Source organism: Ammospiza nelsoni, chromosome 19, assembly GCF_027579445.1.
Source record: "Ammospiza nelsoni isolate bAmmNel1 chromosome 19, bAmmNel1.pri, whole genome shotgun sequence".
NCBI lineage: Eukaryota > Metazoa > Chordata > Aves > Passeriformes > Passerellidae > Ammospiza > Ammospiza nelsoni.
In genome coordinates, this window is record NC_080651.1 from 525,705 (window position 1) to 548,123 (window position 22,419).

At 45.0% G+C, this 22,419-nt stretch overlaps 1 protein-coding gene across 7 annotated transcripts in view; it reads right to left on the reverse strand.

The window, feature by feature from the left end:
- KCNJ16 (potassium inwardly rectifying channel subfamily J member 16) overlaps nt 1-22,419 on the reverse strand; it is a 39,828-nt gene that overhangs the window by 16,145 nt on the left and 1,264 nt on the right. For 5 of the 7 annotated variants that reach the window (XM_059486005.1, XM_059486006.1, XM_059486007.1 and 2 more), the window contains exon 2: nt 7,341-7,442. The exons of 1 other annotated variant lie outside the window; for it this stretch is intronic. The gene's annotated coding sequence lies outside the window, so the exon portion shown is untranslated. Of the gene's footprint in view, nt 1-7,340; nt 7,490-22,419 lie in introns of all 7 variants that reach the window. One more of the 7 variants, XM_059486001.1, reaches the window with a different exon arrangement.

The window sequence follows — 22,419 nt, forward strand, 5'->3', positions numbered from 1 at the left end:
ATTGTCAGCCTCGATTGTTCTCCAGGATAATTCCAAGGAATGGAGCAGCTCACCAGCCTGGGGATTTATTGTGGTAAAAGCATCTTATCAACAATGAAAGGATGTGCAGGGTACTAGAAGTGTGGCTGAGGACAAAAATCTGCTTTTCCTATTAAAGCATGAATGGGAACCAGCTCCATTGATTCAAAAGGAAAAACTGGTTAAATGTTCAGGGCCACCTAATTAAAATGTGTATTCCAACATTCCTGTGCCTCATATCCAGGAATATTCCATAATTCCTGTGCTCCTTATCCAGGAATAATCCAATATTCCTGTGTCCCTTATCCATGAATATTTCAATATTCCTGTGCCCTTTTTTCAGGGATATTCCAAAATTCCTGTGCCCTTTATCCAGGCATATTCCAAAATTCCTGTGTCTCTTATCCATGAATATTCCATAATTCCTGTGCTCCTTATCCAGAAATATTCCAACATTCCTGTGCCACTTATCCAGAAATATTCCAAAATTCCCATACCCCTTTATCCATGGATATTCTAATATTCCTGTGTGCCTTATCCACGAATATTCCAGCATTCCTGTGTCCATTATCCAGGAATATTCCAATATTCCTCTGTCCCATATCCAGGAATATTCTAATCTTCCTGTGCCCCTTAACCATGAACATTACAATATTCCTGTGTCCCTTATTCAGGGATATCCCAACATTCCTGTGCCCCTTACCCATGAATATTTCAATATTCCTGTGTCTCTCATCCAGGAATATTCCAACATTCCTGTGTCCCTTATCCATCAATATTCGAATATTCCTGTGCCCTTTACCCATGGATATTCCAAAATTCCTGTGCCCTTTATCCATGGATATTCCAATATTCCTGTGCCTCTTACCCATGAATATTCCAGCATTCCTGTGCCTCTCATCCATGAATATTCCAATTCTAAAGGCCGTTTCTGATGCCACCAAACCAGGTGGCTCTGGATTTCTGTGTGTGACAGAGGTCAGTAGGGGCATCCCAAGGGATGCCAACCCTTCTGTGTGTTTATATTAGGAGGCTGAATTATTTAAAATTGAAATTTTAAAATAATCGCCATTTAATAATTGAAAATTGAATTATTTAAAACCTGTGCTTTTGGTTCAGGGCAGATTTTGGCACTCTAATCTGCATTTCCTCAAGCTGCAGGCTGCACATTCTTCCTTCCCAGTCCTGGGCATTGTTATCTGTTTAGACAGAGCTCTGGGATCCTCCAGAATAAAAGAATCCTTATTGCAGGAATTGGAAAAAATATCCAGGAGGAGGGATGAAATATTGCCCCTCCACACAGAACAGGGAACCTTTTCTTCCTGTGCTGCTTCAGGACCTGCTCCTGCAAGGTCTCATCTGTCAGCGGCTGCAATCAGCTCTAAGAGCCCGAATTACCATCCTGGAAATCGCTGGGATTGTTTTGGTGACACAAAACCCAGCCAGGGCGGAAGCTCTCGGGTAGGTTTGGGGCAGCACCCTGCAGAAAGGAGGGAGAGGAACGGCAGAGTTGTCTTTAAAACCCGCTGGGAGATAAAACCAGGACTTGGGGGATAAAAGAAACAATGGGAGGGATTCCACTGATTGATGAATGGTAAAAGATATTTGCTTTTACAAATAAATATTAGGTTGGCTGATAAATGAAATTGGATATTGAAAGATGAAAGAAACAATGGGGAAAACTCATAAATTCCATAAGAAAAATTAAAGGGGGAGTTGTGCATTAGAGGGGAGTCTCTGGTAGCAGGTGTTTTGGGAAGTCTGAACCTCTCAAGTACCTCAGGAATGGGGAAAGAGAGAGGAATACTGGGATGAAAAGGAGATCATCACCATCATCATCATCACCACCATCCTCATCATCAGACCCTCTTGCTTTGAGAGGAATGGCAGATTTGTCTTTCCAAACCAGCTCTGGGTCTGCTGGGAGATAAAACCAGCACTGGGAGACAAACAACGGGAAGGATTCCACTGATTGATAAATGGAAAAATATATTTGCTTTTACAAATAAACTTTAGGGTTGCTGATAAATGAAAAAAACATTGAAAGATGAAAGGAAGGGAAACCTGTAAGTTCTGTAAGAATTAAAACAATGAGGAAAGAAAAACCCACAAGTTCCATAAGAATTAAAAAGGAAAAGGGAGGGTTGTGCATTAGAGGGGAATCTCTGCGATCAGGTGTTTTGGGAAGTCTGAACTTCTCAAGTACCTCAGAAATGGGGAAAGAGAGAGGGAAATACAGCCAGGAAATTGGGATAAAAAGGAGGCTGCATCCTCCAAAAATTGGAGACACCCCAGGGATGCCCCATGGCCTCTGCCTTTATTAGAATAAAGTAAAAAAGACTCTTCTGTCTTCTTTTTGGACAGAAACCTTTGCTGTTTGTGGATGAATTTTCCTGACAGGATCCTTTCTCAGACCCATTCCTGGTGCCCAACCTCTCCTTAGGGCTCTGTGCAGGGAGCTTGGATTTCACTCTATTCCCCCCAACCCCTGGGACACACAGCCTCGGCCCGATTTGGAAAACAAAAACATTTAACGGCGTTTTTTTAAGTTTTTCCACTGATTTCAGCGAGGTCTGTCCCAAGCTGAAGAATTTGCAGGAACGGTGTTAATCTGATGTCACAGGGGCAATAAATCCAATTGTGCTGGAGCGCACTTTGCCCATTAAAACGCTGTGACCCATTGTCATCCAAGTGGAACCACATTCCACCGGCTGCTCCAAAGGTTCTGATTTCACTCCCGATTGTTGCCAGGGCAACTGCACCTCCATCCAAAACTGCCTCACCAACCTCTGAGCTCCACTGAACGGGCTGGGGATAAAGCAAAGCACCAATTACTTATTCCCATTGAAAAAAATCCAAATCGAGCCTTTCTGTAATTACTTACTCCCACTGAAAAAGTTCAAATCAAACCTTTTTTTTGAGGCCTGAATACCAGAAACTCAAAGAACTCTTGGAGGGTCACTTGGGGGTTTTTTTGTTGGTTTTTTTTTTTTTTTTTTTTGCCTCATTTCTTTGTGGAATAACTGGTTGTGGTGACAAAATACCATGAGAAGATTAATATTCTAAGGCTATCCAGAGCAAGACTGCACTGGAAATCTCACCACAGGCCGCTCCTGGAAAGAGTCCTCACTCAGTTGTGGAAAACTGAAAGGATTTTCATGAATAGCCAAACAGCTGGTGAAGGCTTGTGAGTGGAAATAGAAATATTTGAATTTCTCCGTTGAGATTTCTGGTGGAAAGTGGCCTCTGCTTTATAGCCTCTGCTTTCATGAAGTGAATATCATCTCTGTGGCTCAGATTTGTCCTAATCTGTATTTGAGAGCGACAAAGCCAGGTAGGAAATTGCTCTTTCTCCCAGGGCTGCCGGGGATCAGCATTTCCTGGAGAGCAAAAGGGGCCATCCAAAATCGGGTCTGGGGGCTCAGGAGTGAGCAGGGCCAGGTGCTGCAGGTTCTGCCACCCCAGAACAGTGCCCTGGTGCACAGAATTTAGTGCCAATTTCAAACCAGTTTGGGAGAGAATATTTTAAATGGAACTGGATGTTTTGTGAAGTTGTCTCAGGAATGGAGATGCCTTCATTAAACATGGAAATCTTCCAGTAAAATTTTACTCTTTTATCCGGGTGAGTCCTTTCACACAGCTCTGTGAGCCAGTCTTGGTTTTCCCCTGAAGAAAACTTGTCTGAAAAAAGGCCAAAATTACCTTTTTTTCCCAGTTTGTTTGCCAGACAAACTGAAATATCTGTGGGAAAAAAAAAATAATTCTGTGGGAAGTGCTGACCCATTCTCCCAGCAAGGAGAACTCCAAAATTCAATGGTTCTACTGCTGAACCTTTCCACAGCTTCCAATTCTCCCAATTCTCCCAGTTCTCCAGCCCACCATGTCACCACAAAGCTGGGAATTTGGAGAGTATCCTCCCCAGGATGCACCCTCAGAACATGAATTTATCTGCTTCAAAAAGAGGAACCAATGATGGAATCCTGACTAGAAAATGCAAGAAATGAACCAGTTCCTTGTGAAATTCATCACAGCCACTTCTTGAGTTCCAGCCTTGCCTCCTGCCAGGCAGGACAGACAAGTTCTCTTTTACAAGAGAAGATGAAAAATGAAGAATCAAATCAAGGCCTTGTCCCTTGGTTTGAAAGCAAACAGAAATGGGAGGTGGTGTTTGCACGCTGGGCTCGTTTGTATTTATCACACAGTGGTTTCATTGCACAATGAATTACTGGGAACGGGAGTTCTCTTACCAAAGTTTCCCACCAGAAGCTCAGGGTGAGAATATTGGGCAAGAAAGGTGACTAAGAGCAGAAAAAGGGGCAGAGAATCTCCAGAATTTCAGTCATGCCAGGGAACACTGGGGCGAGGGAGCAGCAGCCTGGTGAAAGGTTTGTGCTGTCTTAAAAAGCCAAACCACCTCTAAAACATATCCCATAAAGTATTTTCCCTTAGATGGATTTAAGATAAAAAGATGACACTCCATTCAAGCCTCTCATTAGGACATCTTTGTCAAATATGTTAATTTGCAAGGTCTACAAAATCATCTATGCAATCTACCTATGTGTGCATTTCAGTGTATTCCACCATAACAAATTGTTGCACCATAAAAATCCTTATCAAGAACTGAAATAAAAGCCCTTTACCCCTTAACTGTGTCTAGATCTTCATTTTGAAACTGCAACCAATTGTTGCACCATAAAATTCCTTATCAAACACTGAAATAAAACCCCTTTATCCCTTAACTGTGTCTAGATGTTAATTTTCAAACTGAGGTGAGGGAACAGCAGAAACTTCCTCAGTGTGGAGATTTCCCACCTGACTTTTCCAGGAGATGTTCAAAACCTCTGCTGGCAGAGGGGCTGCTCAGATTTCAACCTTTTTGTCTGGGAACCCATCTTTTGCTGAAGTTTTTGTTCTTTAGGAGAATCTCCCCAGGTAATGACCCATTCATCAGTCCCTAAGTGACAGGCACAGAAATCCTGGCGAGGATTTTGCTGGTAATTCCAACAATTCCAGCAGAGTTGTTGCTACACTCTTGGAGCCCATCTAACATATGGATTGCCTGGGTATCACCTGAATTTAGAGAATTTGCAGCTGGTTAACTCTGATTGATCAGCTGGCATTTGCTCAGCGCTGCCAAACCATCCATCAGCAAGAGCTGAAATAATTCTGGTTTTGTCAGAAATGAATCAACTGCCCCAGCTCTGCTGCACCCATCTCCTTATCTCACTGTATTCACACCTTATCAGAGCAGGAATTGGGAGAGAGCAGCAGAATGTGGGTCCAGAAAAACATCCTGGAGTTTGGCGAGAAGAGAAGAGAAGAGAAGAGAAGAGAAGAGAAGAGAAGAGAAGAGAAGAGAAGAGAAGAGAAGAGAAGAGAAGAGAAGAGAAGAGAAGAGAAGAGAAGAGAAGAGAAGAGAAGAGAAGAGAAGAGAAAGAAACAAAAAGATGCAAAACTGCTGTGAGGTTCATTAGTGTTTGCAGATCAGGAAAATTAATCTTCCTCCTTTCCTTCTTTCAGTGACTAATTTCTGTTACTGTAACAAGGAGCAAAAAAGTTGATCTCCACCAAAACTTAAATATTCACTTCCTCTTCTCCACCCACTCTGCTCACTTGATAAAGCACTTCCCTCTCCATTCCAGCTCCGGCAAGCAAGCTCACAACAATATTACAGCAAACACTCTAAAAAAAGGTTTTTCTGTCAATTAGATGTTTATAATCACACTCTGCATCACCATCCCCAGAGAATGAGTCAGGGCTCCCAGGGGAGCACGATCCCAAAAGGAAGGAAAATGATGTAACACCAGGACTTTGCAAAAGTTTTTATCCAGGCAGAGCGGCTCTGACAGTCTGGATCCCCTCTGGATTTCAGGCTCTCACAGCCTGGATCCCCTCTGGATTTCAGCCCTCCCAACCTGGATCCCCTCTTGGTTTCAGGTTCTCCCACTCTTGATCCCCTCTGGGTTCCAGCCCTCCCACCCTGGCTCCTCTCTGGGTTCCAGCCTTGTGGTGGCCACTGCTTTGATCCCAGCACAGGCACAAGGATTTGAGGAAGTTTGGCAGCAAGGAAGGTGCAGGAGCCAGGACTGTGTAAGCAAAGCCCTGGCAGAGGCACCCCAAGCCTTCCAGGGACAGTGAATTGTCTCTGCCACCTCTCAGCTTGCCCAGGTGAGCTGCTCTGGACAGGTACCTGCCCCTTGCTGCAGCAGTGAAACCCCAGAGACAGCAAGGAGAGGAGAGGAAATCCTGCCCCCATTCAGCCTCAGGTGTGACATTCCCAGATCCTCAGCCTGCTCAGAAAGGGATCTCAGAGTTTTCAGGACAGGTTAAAATGTTTGCTCAGGGTTTAGAAATAGAGGAATGGAGGGATTTCTAAGGGGGATGAGCAGGATTCTTGCTCTCTCACATTTTTTTGTGGATTTTCATGGTGTAGGAGAGGGAAAAATCTCTCAGCAGGCTCCTTGCACAGGTATAGATCACACAGGTGCTCAGGCACAGACCCTCAGATCCAACAAATTGTGACTATTCCTGTTTGTTCCTCAGCCCACACTCACGCAATCACCCCCACAAACCCTGAGCAGGGTTTTCAAAACTTTTATTCCGTTTTCAGTCTCATGTGAAGGGTGAGACAACACAGATGTTATAATTCACACTATCACAATCAGAAGCCAATTATTTCTTAATTACAATACACTACAAGTGTTTCTTGGCCTATTAACTTTAGCCACCCCATGCTGCAAATGCTTTAAATCCAATAATCTAAAATGATTGATGCAGATCCTACTACAATGCACCTTTCACAGTTCTATTTCTCTAAACTATTTAATCCTATTTGTAAGACCATCCTCTGAAACTTGTTTCTAGTTTCGCTTCTCTCTCACCAATGTCTGTCCTATCCCATGGCATTTCTAAGTCAGCATTTCTTATCTCAAAGTGTACATACAGATGCACACGATGTCAAGCTTTAAAAATTTCCTACAATTCCATTTCCCACATTCTCTGAGGAGTTCTCACCTTGACCCGCGGTGTTTAGAGCCTGGCTCAGCCCTGCAATTACCCAGCTCAGCACCCTCCCTAAGCATGGGCTCCAACAAGCTCTGCCTCTCTTTAATATTCAAATTAACGCGAATTCCAGCCACTCAAACCGTGTTTCCAAACAACAACCATCGAGCTGCCAGGTTGCACTCAAAACTGAACCGTGAGCAGGTTGTTCCCACCCGGGGTGTTTTGTTAGTTCAGAGCTCTCTAAGGCAACAGAATTTCTGTTTATGTGAACAAACACAGGGAAAAGGGTAATTTAGGAAGTGAGGAATGGGCTTTACCTGGGTGTCCTGCTGAGGTTCCAAAGGATCCCTGCTTCACTCCCTCCTTTCTCTGGCTCTGTCTCTCTCTCCTTGCATGGCTGGACTGACAGGTTGGCAGGGCTGAGAACGACAGGTTGGGTTTGTTTTTTTAGACACAACTCCTCCCCCTCTCAAAGAAAAGGAAAAAAAAAAAAAAAAAAAAAAAAAAAAAGAAGAAAAAAGAAGGCAAGACTGTTTGGGGAAAGTTCACAGAAAATCCTGTCCTTTCAGCACATTGGAGCTGGTGAGAAAAACGCTGCTTTGGGGAGCCCAGCAGTTTTCCAAGGGTTTTTCTCAAAAATGTTCAAGGTTTGCTTTGCAAGAAGTGTGAAGCAGCCAAAGGATAGGTTCAAGGTTTGCTTTGCAAGAAGTGTGAAGCAGCCAAAGGATTTACACCAGGAGCAGACCTGACCCCAAACCTTCCCCATTTCCCTGAGAGCTGATCCAGCGGTGATTGCAGCCCTGACAAGAGGACAGGCTGGAAAGGGGCCTTGGATTTTATCCTTGCATCCCAGCACCATTATTTCTGGGGAATAAATGTCACCCAGAGGTGTCTAAAAACCTGATTTTTTTTTTCCCTCAGAACCCAGTGCTGCTCATCTGCCCTCACTGCGGGTTATTTTAAATTCCTGATTTGCTCTGTTTTGGTTGCACAAAGACCAGTTCAGCTTCTGTCCCTGTCCCCTGGGAGGGTCCCAGAGAGCTGGGGGAGGATTTTACACAGTTTTTACACAGGTTTTTCACAGTGACCACAGAAAGGGGGTCAGTATGAAAAGCTTCCACTTCCAGAGGCTTTTCCAGGTGTTCTGGCTCAGGTGGGCAAAACTCATCCCTGGGAATGCTCTACTACAATTCTTTTAGAACCAAGATGCAGACACTGATTTTTCCCCCCGGTTTATCAATAAATTCTTAATTAGAGATGTGTCAAACTAATTCAGAGCTGCCTGTGCCCTGCTGGCCATGGAGTTTTGCTCCTGGCAACCCATGGCACGATTTTCTGCTAATAAATGCCAGAACAGAGCAGCCAAGGGGTTGGTGAAACAACTTCTACCCTCCCACTCCCCTGCGAACTCCAAAAGAACTGACAGTCAGCCTCCTTGGGTCTCTAAAGCTTTTTTAAGTTGGCACTTTGGGCACAAATCTGCAATTTCCAGGCCTGCTCTCTGTAGAGTTGCTGCCTCTTCTTTACCCAGCAAGCAGGAAAACAAATGGACAGTAGAGTAACGACTGTCATTTGCATAAATTTGCACCACTGACTCCTTGAATAGAAACCCATCTCCTCTGGCTCAGATTTTCACCTGAATTGGAACAATGAGGATTCAGAGGCTTCCATTACCTGCCTCATGGTGCTGGTGTCACAGCTCTGCAAAGCCACAAGGGTTCCAAAACTTCTGGAAAAAATGCCCAGCAAGTTTAATTTAACATTATAACGAGCTAGATTACAGGTGAAACTAGCACATCTCATGATGCTGAGCTGGAGCAGAGGCTGGGCAGAGTTCCAGAATAAAGCAGGGATTTATTCAAAGCATCTCCTCCATGGATCCACCTTGGGCAGCACAAGAGCCCAGCCAGGACTGCATCCAAGGTGAACCAAAATGGTCCCAAAATGAACCAAAATGGCCCCAAAATGCACGGCCGGGCACGGGGTCTCTCCCTGGGATCAGCTCTGCTCCATTTGCACCTTTCAGTTCATTGTCCCATCCCAGCTTTAGCCCATCCAGTCCCACCCTGCTTGTTTTTCTCTCTCCAGCCCACGGGGTTTGTGCTCCTGGGCTGAGATTTGGATCATTTGTCCTTGGTGCCCAGCTGGAGCAGGAATTGTTTTGTCTCCCTGCTCTGTGCACAGAGCTCAGCATGCCCTGATGTGAGCCCAGCCCCACACACTGAAGCAGCACAGGACCTGGAACATAGAAAAGCCAAACCTGAGGCATCACTCACACAGAGTCAGTGTGACATAGGAGCTTTTTGCAAGCTCAGCTCTATCTCCTGCACCAGGGGAGAGCCACATCCATGGACTCCATCAATTCCATCTCTTCCAGGACTCATTTCCATCCCTCCTGCATTCCCACCCTGCCTCTCTCCTCAGGAGCTGCTCTCAGCCGTGCTCAGCTCCCCTCTGAAGATGGACACAGAGACAACACAAACAGCTCAGCAATCCCTGCTGCCAGCGGAACCAGTTCCTCGAATCCAGACAAAACCAAACCGGGCAAAGTTCAGAGCTCAGGGGTGGTGCTGGAGGCACCACTGCCTGTGAGGGAGGTGAGGAGCTGCTCTTCAGGTCTCAGCACGGTCACACACGGCTGCTTTCTGCATTTCCAGCCTGAATTCCCAGTGCAGGAGGATGGGGATAAGAATTTGGTGGCATTCAGCACATGCCAGTGCTGTATCAAGGGGAGATTTCCCGGCAGAGATCCAACTGCAGCTCCCCTGGGCACTGATTTGGGTTTTTCTCAGTCCTCCCTCCTCAGCATTATGATGTTGGAGATCCAGACTCTTCAAAAGATTTGCAGCTTGAAGAATCTTTAAGATCTTTTAGCAAAGGGGTTTGTTCTCTTTATTGATTACCCTGGCACCAAGAAATCACTGAAAACCCGCCCAGCACGATGCTCTTGCTTTGCCTCTGGCATTTCCATCCCTCATGGGACTCCTGGAGGGGGAGAGAAGCTGAACAGCATCACCAGGAGAGGGAAATCTCCAGCTTCCATCCCAGTCCCAGCCCATGCCTGGAGTGTGACAGGTTTCTTTCTGCTAAGGGTGAATTAAAGCCAAGGGCCCTCATTTCTCAGCAAACACAGTTGCTAGAAGAGCTTCAAAGCAGTCAATAAATGCACTTCAATTAAGCACCGCAGTGAGGTCGGATTTCTTGTTTTTCCTGTTTCTCCAGCAAGTTTCAAGACAGCCTCATAATGAACCCCGGGAGCACAGCTTGTTACAGCATCAGAGAAATTGCAAAATTGCAGCAAACTTTGGGTTGTTATGTTCTCTGGTGTTGTTGGGTTCCCAGGATGAGGTCAGAGATGAGAATCTAAGATTTCAGAAGGCTGATTTATTATTATATTATATTATATTATATTATATTATATTATATTATATTATATTATATTATATTATGTTGTATTATATTATATATTATATATTATATATTATATATTATATATTATATATTATATATTATATATTATATATTATATATTATATATTATATATTATATATTATATATTATATATTATATATTATATATTATATATTATATATTATATATTATATATTATATATTATATTATATTACATTATATTGCCTTATATTGTATTATATTGCATTATATTATATTGTGTTATATTATATACTAAAATTATACTAAAACTATACTAAACTATAGAGAAAGGATACAGACAGAAGGCTAAAAAAGAAGAAAATAAAAACCCGTGACAGACTCAGAGAGTCCGGCACAGCTGGGCTGGGATTGGTCATTAATTAAAAACAATTCACATGGAGCCAATCAAAGATGCACCAGTTGGGGAGCAACCTCCAGCCCACATTCCAAGCTATCAGATAATTATTGTTTGCATTTCTTTTCTGAGGCTTCTCAGGAGAAAAATCCCGGCAAAAGTATTTTTCAGAAAATATCATAGTAGCAATGTTCTGGTAGCTGCACTCCCTAAAGGAAAAAAAATCAAAGAGGAAGGAACGTGTCTCAAAATGCAGGAATTTCATCCCAAATGCCTTGGTGCAGTGCCAGGACTCCCATGGTTTCAGAGGGCCGGGGATCAATGCTAATGTGTGGAAAATTAAATGACTCAAACTGCTGTCTGCAAATAGATGACAGAGGAAAAGAGGTGAAACAAATCTTCCCTTGTGAGGAAGGCACCTAGCAGAGTCGAGACCTCCCTGAAGAAACACAGATAAACAAACTATAAAAATCCTCAGAGAGAAAACAAAAACAAAGAAATAAAAGGAAAAAAGCCCTCCAAAATCCCTAGAGACTAGTAAAACTAAAACCAAAACTGATAACTGCAAGTCAGTCACAGAACAGAGGAGCTGAAGAAGAGAAACCAACAACAAAAGTCAAATATACCTCAGAGTTAATCAAATATAGTTATAAGAAAAGTAATATCCAGACCACAAAGAGAAACCTTAGATCTCACTGATCAAGAATATCCCATGACTGCCCCAAAAGACCAACTAAAAAATCTTTTACACTAAGAACACAAACAATTTCCAAATACAGAGCCAAGGACTCTTTTCAATCCCTTTCTCTGAGACTCTGTGAATCGAAGATCATTTTAGATAGATATAGATATAGATATAGATATAGATATAGATATAGATATAGATATAGATATAGATATGTAGTTATCTATACATATATACATATGTATATATATATATATATAGATATATACCTCTCTATATATATGATATATATGTGTGTGTGTATATCTATCTATCTATCTATCTATCTATCTATCTATCTATCTACATTTATATATGTGTGTATATATAAGCAATTTCCAAATACAGAGCCAAGGACTCTTTTCAATCCCTTTCTCTGAGACTCTGTGAATCGAAGATCATTTTAGATAGATATAGATATAGATATAGATATAGATATAGATATAGATATAGATATAGATATGTAGTTATCTATACATACATATATATGTGTGTATATATATATATATAGATATATACCTCTCTATATATATGATATATATATGTCTGTGTGCATATCTATCTATCTATCTATCTATCTATCTATCTATCTATCTATCTATCTACATTTATATATATGTATATATATAAGCAATTTCCAAATACAGAGCCAAGGACTCTTTCCAATCTAAGTTCATTTTATATATAATTTTTTTACATATATATCTGTATCTATGTATGGACTGAACCCTCTGGTGTTTGTGGATTAATTTTCCTGACACTCAGATAAATCCCATGTTCCAAGGGGATCTGTGTTCCCTCATTCCCTCCCTCGGTGCCTGCACACATCCCTTTTCTCCACAGGTTCCTTGGGCTGCTCCAGGCACTGGAGCCATCTGTGTATTGCAAAGGGAGAAAGGGGAAAAACCACAATTAATTCCCCAAATTTTATCCTTTAGATTGTGGATCCCTCAGCCCATCCTGCAGTGGCCACTGATCCCAACCCATCACCTCAAACCCCAGCAAACACCTGCAGAACCCTTTTTGTGACCTGGCTGAGGCTGTTGCTCTGAATTTCCACCCATTCCAATCCCAAACTCTCTTTCAATCCCATAAAATCTGCAGGTGCTGAGTGTTGGAGTGGGCAGGGAGAGCTCCCTGCAGAGAACAGCAGCTCACAGAGTGGTGGTCCCACAAAAATCAGCACAAAATCCCATTGTTGGTGGGCCTGGGGGTGTCACAGAGCCTCTGGCACATCTGAGAGGTTGTTCAGGGTGTTGGGAATGGCAGGAGTGCTCCAGTCCTTTTCCATGTGCACAGGGACTGAATAATTCACCAAGAAATCAGCTGGCCAGCATGGAAATAATGTGAAATTACCTGAGCCCTTAGGTATTACATTAAGTGGATCTCTAGGGGAGGGTGTAGATTACTGCAGCTGAATAGAGCCCTTATTTATCAGCTGGAAAAGCTAAATGTCATTTCCTTTCCTTTCCTCCACGGTTTCCCTCCCCACATCCCCGTTTCTGGCGAGCAGGAGGTGCAGACAGTGTAGGAACATGTGCTTGATTGTTTAAATCACCAGAGCTGTTACTTGGGGCAAGGAGGGGGGAGAAGAAATTAAGATTTCTGCTGGTTTCCTGGGGAAGAATTACAGGGTTAGGAAACATAAAACACCGAGGAAAGGAAATGGGTTGTGGAGCACCTGGGCTCTGATTTGACATGCCAGAGTCCCAGCTCAGGGAGGGAATTTGTGCATTCTCATCTACTGTGGTGCTTAATAGGAACCAGGATCAAACTAATCTAATATTCTTATTCCATACTTTATAAAGCAAGACTGCATTAAGAAGGAGCTTTTTGTTTTTACTCCTTAATGAAGTTTGAATACTGTTAAATTAAGTTCTACTAATAAAGAGCCTTTGCTTTTTTACTAATTTGCCTCTGGAGTCTCAAGGGCTGTTAACCTAAAGATAAATATCAGAGCAGTTCAGCTATCTATTATGAGCTCTGCTAATGATGTCAACAAGTTAATTCTAATATCAACTGAGGAGAAAATTTTCATGCCAGGACTTAGCTTGGGCTAAGAGGGGGGAAAAAAGCTCTTTTTGTGGTAAAAAGCTCAAGACACTCAGGTGGTTTTCCCTGTCTCTGGCACAGGATAATTGTAGGGATATTCCTCCTCTGCAGTAACTGAGATGGATCTAAACCCTACTGAATTCAGACTTGAAGAGAAGGAGAAATGGTTCTGACCATTTGGGAACGTCAGAAAAAATGTTCCTCATCATTTGGGAATGTCAGGACAAATGTTCCTGACTGTTTGGGATGTCAGGATAGATGTTCCTCATCATTTGGGAATGTCAGGACAAATGTTCCTGACCCTTTGGGATGTCAGGATAAATGGTTGTATTTGGGAATATCAGGATTAATGGTTGTATTTGGGAATGTCAGGATTAATGGTTGTATTTGGGAATGTCAGGATTCCCAGTGTCTGTCCGTGAGGAAGGATGAGTGTGGCACTGGGCTTTGCTGCTGACCCCAGCTCTTCTCCCCCAGGTTCTGCAGGTGCTCTCTGGGCCTCTCCTGCACATTTCTGCTCACCTTGCCAGAGGTCAGGGATGCTCTGAGCTCCTCACCACCCTCTTTTTCCCAACCCTTTTAATTCCATTCCCTAATTCCAGCTAGGCCCCATCAAAAGGCACCTGAATGCAGCTGCTGGTCTCTGTGACCACACAAGATGTGAAATTCCCTCCCAGTTTCCAGCTCCAGGCTGGACAAACCCCAGGCAGGCTCCTTCCCCCTCTGCACATCCCACTGCCCATGGGGACAAACCCAGACTGCAGGGACAGCGAGGACCAGGACTTTTGGGTGATTCTGAGGTCACCTCCCCAGCTTTCCATCCCTGACCTGAGTCTGTGCCTTTACCTTACCTTGCAGAGGTGCCTTGAGGACAAAAAATTCCATATCTCAGGGCATGGCAGCGGGGCTGGCTGATTCCAGCTCTGCAGGGAGCGGGGACAGAGCTGCCCATTGACTCATGTGGGATTTACAATGAGCCCTTATCCATTTTAGGGATTTACAATGAGCCCTTATTCATTTTACATTGGCCCTGAGCAGCCATCTGAGGATAGCAGGGCCTGACTATTAATTCCTCAGTGGGTAAACAATCAGCATCCCTGTTAGAGTGGAGTAAATTAATGGAGGTAACCAAGGCAACCCCAGTGTGGCTCCTGGGGTGCCTTCATGGGCTATTTGCAGGCTATGAAAAGAGCTGAGTGCATTTGCTCTCATTTTTCTTTTATTTTTTTTTTTTTTTTTTTTTTTGTGCTCCTCCATAAAGGAAAAGCTTTCCTGGACAACCAGGCAGCGAGGATAAAGTAAATAGCTTTTCCCAGAAAGCCAACCTTGACTTTGTTATAATTGCTGTGTAAATATAATCCCACTCATCAATTAAATGCTGCTCTCCAGGGCTGGAACATTATCCATGTTCATGGGGATGGAATCCCTGTCAACTCTGGCTCCCCATTCATGGGCATTAGCCTTGGCAAGGAGAATGTGATTGCTTGAATAAATTCAGCTGCCACCTCCAGCACCCCTGGATCAGCTGACAAGCCCCAGTCTGGTTGCAAGAGGGGCTCAGAAATATGTTAGCACGGAAATCCTAAATATTCAGCCCTCAGTGGGGAGTTCAGATGGGTTATTGATAAATAGAAATAGCCCAGCCCTTGCTGACCCCTTGGTCCTACAGGTGATACTGAAGAACAGAAAGTTGGGGTTTTTGAAAAGTGTTTGAGCAAGAAAAATTCTGAATTTTTACCAACAAATATTTTGCCATGGAAATCCCAGATATTCAACAGGGGATTGAAATGGGTTATTGATAAATAGAAATAGCTCAGACCTTGCCAGCCTCAGAGCTGACCCCTTGGTCATACAGGTATTAGAATCAGAAAGTTGCGTTTTTTCCAAAAGTGTTTGAGTAAGAAAAATTCTGAAATTTTACCAACAAATATATTGGCTTGGAAATCCTAAATATTCAACAGGGGATTGAAATGGGATATTGATAAATAGAAATAGCCCAGCCCTTGCCAGCCTCAGAGCTGACCCCTGGGTCCTACTGAACCCCTGGTCCCTATTCTCAGGTGTTACTGAGGAACAGAATGTTGGGTTTTTTCCAAAAGCATTTGAGTAAGAAAAATTCTGAATTTTCCCCAACACCCACAATTCCAGGTCCTGCATTCCTTGCAGATCTCTCCCACAACCTCCCACTGCCCGTGCCCAGCCTCTGCAGGTGGGGGTTACACGATTTTTGAGCTGTCTGGATGCAGGCGGTTGTACATGCCAGAGGGCAGTTGCTAATTAATAAAATGCTAATGAAGGTCTCAGCAGCAGCCCATGCCCTGGGGGTGCCCTGTGCCCCTGTCCCTGCCCAGCCAGCGCCTGACCCCTGCCTTTATGTCCTTGTTCTGTGTGACTGAACATGGTGAATAATTCAGAGCAGCTCCGTGGCTCTGCTGTTCCCCCAGCACGGTTGGAAACTTTACAACCCCAAACACAACGTGGGGGTGGATTTCCCTCTGGGGCAGCTGTTCAACAACAGCCAACACCCGCCTGCAGCAGGTCAGCACCAAGGCCAACGTGTGTCCCACCTCATTAGCTGAGGCAGTTCAGGTTGGACATGAATTCTTGGCAAAGGAGCTCAAGAGCGCAATTCTGGGGGCATGAAGAACTCCTGGTGTTTAAAAATGGGTTTAAAATCTCAGTGTTTTTCACAAGGGAGGAGAAACTGAGCTCCATGGAGCATAGTGGACATTGTCTGTGGACATTGTCTGTGCTGGGGGCATGAAGGACTCCTGGTGTTTAAAATCCGTGTTTTTCACAAGGGAGGAGAAGCTGAGCTCCATGGAGCACAGTGGATATTATCCATGGACATTGGGGTGCTGGAGTGACCCCAAAAAAGAACAATTGAGGTGGGGAAGGGTCTGGAGCACCAGGAGAGGCTGAGGGAGATGGCAAAGGAGCTGTTGGGTTAATGGTTGGACTCAGAGGTTTCAGAGGTCTTTTCCAACCTCCACACTCCTGTAAGTCTATCCTAAAAGCAGCTTTGGGGCAGGAATGTTGTTCTGAAGAACTTTTGTTCCAGAAAGCAGCGTTGGAGCACTTGGGCACTGCTTCCCTTGGTGGGAAATGACTGGGAAGTAGGGCAGGAGGTGGGGTCAGGTGTGGGGCAGGTGTGTTGGACACGGGATGGACATGGGATGGACATGGGATGGACATGGGTCAGACACAGGATGGACACAGGATGGACATGGGATGGACATAGATGGACACGGGATTGACATGGACGGACATGGATGGACAGGGATGGACGCGGATGGACACAGGATGGACACGAATGGACATAGATGGACACGGGCTGGAAATGGGATGGACATGGGATGGACACAGGATGGACACGGGTCACATATGGGATGGGACACAGATGGATACGGGATGGGCACAGATGGACCTGGGAAAGGTGTGGGATGGACACGGGATGGAGATGGATGGTCATAGGATGGACACAGGATGGACACGGGTCACATATGGGATGGGACACAGATGGATACAGGATGGGCACAGATGGATACGGGATGGGCACAGATGGACACGGATGGATATGGGATGGACACAGATGGACCCGGGAAAGGTGTGGGATGGACACGGGATGGAGATGGATGGACAGAGATGGACAGAGATGGACAGAGATGGACAGAGATGGACACGGATGGACCCAGGATGGACACGGGTGGACACAGACAGGCACAGAATAGACACGGATGGACATAGATGGACACAGATGGACACAGATGGACAAAGGATGGACACGGGACGGGTGCAGGATTGACACGGATCGACATGGATGGACATGAATGGAAACGGGATGGACATGAATGGAAACGGGATGGACACAGACAGACACAGATGGACACGAACGGACATGAATGGACACGGACAGACGCGGGACGGGCACGGGCGCTCCGGCGCTATCCCTTCAGCACCACGGCGGCTCCGCAGCCCCGAGCGGGAGCGGCTCCGGCAGCGCTGGAGCGAAACTCCGGCACCCCCCGGCACCCCCCGGCATCCCCCGGCATCCCCGGCATCCCCCGGCATCCCCCGGCATCCCCTGCATCCCCTGCATCCCCGGCATCCCCTGCATCCCCCGGCATCCCCTGCATCCCCCGGCACCCCCCGGCATCCCCTGCATCCCCCGGCATCCCCTGCATCCCCTGCATCCCCTGCATCCCCCGGCATCCCCTGCATCCCCGGCATCCCCTGCATCCCCCGGCATCCCCGGCATCCCCTGCATCCCCGGCATCCCCCGGCATCCCCGGCATCCCCTGCATCCCCCGGCATCCCCCGGCACCCCCCGGCATCCCCTGCATCCCCTGCACCCCCTGCATCCCCGGCATCCCCAGCATCCCCGGCATCCCCGGCATCCCCAGCATCCCCGGCATCCCCTGGCATCCCCTGCATCCCCTGCATCCCCTGCATCCCCCGGCATCCCCGGCATCCCCTGCATCCCCTGCATCCCCGGCATCCCCCGGCATCCCCGGCATTCCCCCGGCATCCCCCGGCATCCCCAGCATCCCCTGCATCCCCCGGCATCCCCGGCATCCCCTGCACCCCCTGCATCCCCCGGCATCCCCCGGCATCCCCTGCATCCCCTGCATCCCCTGCATCCCCTGCATCCCCCGGCATCCCCCGACACCCCCCTGCATCCCCCGGCACCCCCGGCACCCCCGGCATCCCCGGCATCCCCGGCATCCCCCGACACCCCCCGGCACCCCCGGCATCCCCGGCATCCCCTGCATCCCCTGCATCCCCTGCATCCCCCGGCATCCCCTGCATCCCCTGCATCCCCTGCATCCCCTGCATCCCCTGCATCCCCCGGCCCCAGGGAGCAGCTCAGCCCCCGCCCCGCAGAGCGACACAAAAAACAAAAAACCCTTCTCGCCGTTCAGGTTTCCTGTGGGCTGGGGCTGGAAAACAAATTAACCTAAGAGGATTTGGGGAATTCGAGCCGGCAATGAAAGACAAGGTGGAAGTGTCTGAGTTCTGAAAATGTGCCCAAGGCCCCGACTGGCAAATCCTCTCTCTGAATGCTCTTGCTAAGCCCTTTCATCAGCACTAAAGGAATACAGAGAAAAGGTAGAAAAGGTGCTCTTTTTTTCTGCAGAAAAGATTACCTGGAAATTATTTCCAGTAAAGTATTGGTTAAAAAATATTTTAAACATATTTCTGTTCATTGAGTTATTTCAGAAGAAAACTTAGAAGACATTTAATCTGTGGATCTAATCTGGTAATTTAATAAAATCATTATTTGGTTTAATGAAGGCTGGAATTAATTTGTCCAAGACATATCTCTTGAACATTAATAATTAATTTTGGGCTGAGACTGTTTCATAAAATCATGGAATGGTTTGGGTTGGAAGGGATCTTAAAGTTCATCCCAGGAGAGAGGGAACTTCTAAACATTGGTGGAAAAGATTGCTTAAAGGCCTGGATTTCTGTTCCTCTGGTAGTTTGTCATTTACTTTTGGCAACTTTCAAATCTTTGTGCCGAACAAAGCAAAGAATTGTGCAGAGTAGATTAAGAATTTAAAAGAAAACTCCAACAAGAAGGGCTGAGAAACAGGAGCAGGGAAATGTTCTTGCCACACAAAGCACCCTCACAGCATGAGCACAAAAACTCAACATTTCATGTGCTCCAATCCCATCTTGGTGCACTTTAAAACCCCTAATTTTTAAGATCTCTAAATGTTGTGTATTCAGTGTTGTGTATTCTGTGCATTGCAGTGGCTTCCAGAAGGGTGTGAGACAATCTTATCTACACCGATATTCTGCATTTTATTTATTCTGTGTTTCAAAACACAAGAATAATTTAATGCTTTGTCGGTTTGGTGATGGGATCTGATTTGGGCTATCAGATAAGGGCTGTAAAAGCCTCAGGTGCCTTCCCTGAGCACTCCAACAATCGCTGCCTGCTCACCCAGGAGTCCTGGGACCAAGGGCAGCCCGTCCTTGGTTGCACAGCCAGAAAACCAAACAGACACAGCTCAGGCTGCTCAATCCCTCACTAAAAGCTTTAATTCTCCTGCTTTCCACCACCCAGAGGTGCCAAGGGTGCTTCACCCTCGGACGGAGCGGGGAGCGCTCCTGGCTCTGAATTCCTGCAGGGATTTTTGGAGCTCCTGTGCACAGGGGAGAGCCAGAGACACAGAGCTGAGATTTCACCCAGCGCCCACCCAACTCAGTGGGAATATCCTCAAAAAAAAAAACAAGGAAAACCTTCCCAGTAGAGTGACATTTTCCAGCTCCACATCCCCACCTCTCCTTGCTCTTTGTTGTAAAGCGTTTATCACTTTTTCTGAACAATTAAAAAAAACCCCAACCCTGCAAAAGGCCACATCTGGCCTGAGGAATCACAATGAAGAGGGGAAAAAAACCCTCCTGGAGCAGAACAGAAAGGCCCTGAGCAGCTCTGAGCAGAGGCTGCCACATGCCAGCCCTCATGCCCATAATAAATCTGCATTTGATCGAGAGTTCTAAGTCCTTAAGCACATTGTAGAAATGGGACAAATCCTCTTTGGGAATTTACTGACTTTAAAAAAAAAAAGGAAAAGCAACGTAATTCCATTTATTTTAACATCATTAGATGCTGGAAAATAAACCCTGATCATATCATGGGATGTGTTTCTGTTATTATCTGTGTGTTTTAAGGCTGATTGCTGGGACACAAAGGAGGCTTGTGCCGTGGAATTATGTGGGAAATCAGCTGGAGTGAGGAATAAAAACCAGTTCCTACTTTGCACTTTTTTCTCTAAGAAAGTTAAAGCTATTTATTGTCAGGATAATGGCACTGAGCTTGGATGGGGCAGTGCTGCTGGAAAATGAGGTTTTTCTGCTCTCTGTTCCTATGTCCAGAAGGAAAATAAAGTAAAATCTGATATATCGTATCATTCAGTATCAGCAGCATGGTTTGGGGACTGGCTTGCCTAAAAAACAACTCAAAAAATCCCAAAAATCCAACCAAACAATGAACCAAAACCCCTCCACATCTCCAGTTCTTACTGGAGTGGGGAATTTTGCTGCTGGCTTTCAGACCCAGCCCAAAAACTCCCAAAAAACCCAACTAAACCCCAACCAACGAATGAACCAAACCCATCCACATCTCTAGGTCCTGCTGAATGGGGAATTTTTCTGCTGGATCTCACACCTGACCCAAAAAATCCCAGAAACCAACTAAACCCCAACCAACCAATAAACTAAACCCCCTCCACATCTACAGCTCCTATTGGACTGGGAATCTTGCTGCTGGCTCTCACACACAACCCAAAAAATCCCAAAAACAGTGGAAAAACCCCAACCAACCGACAAACCAAAACTCCTCCACATCTCCAGATCCCGTTGGACTGGGAATTTTGCTCCCACACCATCCGAGCCAGAAGTTAACTCAGGCACAAGGGGCACGAGGAGTTTGTCTGCTTTTAATATGAGGAAAATAGGAATTAAACCACTTCTCCCTTCCCTCGTTTTTTCTCCAGAAGATCCCTCTGGGAAGCTCCTTTTTTTTCACTTTTTTTTTACTAAACCCCTTCAGCCGTGGAGCTGAGACGAGGCACAGGGCTGGCCTGAGGGATGACCCAGGAGAAAAGGCTTGTCCCTGTCCCTTGCTGGGGCGTGTGTGCTCTGCCCAGCGGGCAGTGTCCTCTCCTGAGGGTGCCAGTTCTCCCTGGCTCCCTGACAAGGTCTGGATCATCAAAGCTCTCCTTGCCCTTTGGACGCCATCATCTGTATTTGCATTTCGTGGCACCCAGAACGAGCAAATTCCTTTAAAGTCCAATTTATGCTTTGTAGAATTGCCAGCTTGGGGAGAAAAAAACTCTCAGGAAATGGAGAAATCTCTGGGCTCTTAACAAACATTAAACTCCTGATAAAAAACCATGACAAATTCATTCTCCGCTGACCCAGGTCACCTTTGAACAGACACAAAGTTCTTTACCACTTTGCCAATTCCCCCATTCTTTCAGAGGCCATGTTTGTGTTTTATTCTGTTTTTTGGTTTTTTTTTTTTTGCTTGTTTATCTCCTAATCTTTGGGTAAATTGCAGCATCTGAATCTGGCCATTGTAGAAAGGGGTTCAAAGCTTCTCGCTTAATTCATAGCCAAGGTTTCCATTTCCTCAAATCAGGCAACTCTTCATTTATCTTTTCGGTGTTATGATTTAGATTTTCAGGGTCACTCGGACCTCTAGTGACAATATTCCAATAAATAATAATTTATACCACCAATGCTCCCATTCATTCCAGGATTTTGCAGTGGGGGACTGAACCTCTCTAGATGTGGTGGAAGGTTTGGAAATATCCATTGGCCACATTATCATCCCTTTGAAAATGGGGCCCTTAAATAAACAGCTGGGGCTGGACTCAAAAAAATCAGAATTTTCCTCACCAGACAGAGGATAGAGAGGAGAATGCACTCAGGACTCCCCAAAGGGTGAATTGGGCTGAGATTTCTCTGCCTTCCTGGGGATCACACACATCCTACAGGATTTACTCACACAGAAAAATGGAATTCAGAGCAGCTGGAGACAGGAAAGATTTGGTCCTTTTACTAATTTTTTAAACCTTGTTTCTGTTAAAATTATGTATATCATATAATATATATAGTATATACTAAAATATTTTTATATAATAATATACAATATATAAAACAATATGTAAAAATATAATATATAAAATATATAAAATATACAATATTTATATTTATAAATCTATATAAAATATTACATTATATAATATAGCATATTCTATATAAATTATATTCTATACAAAATGTTGTAGTTTTAGTTTATATACAATATTATCGTT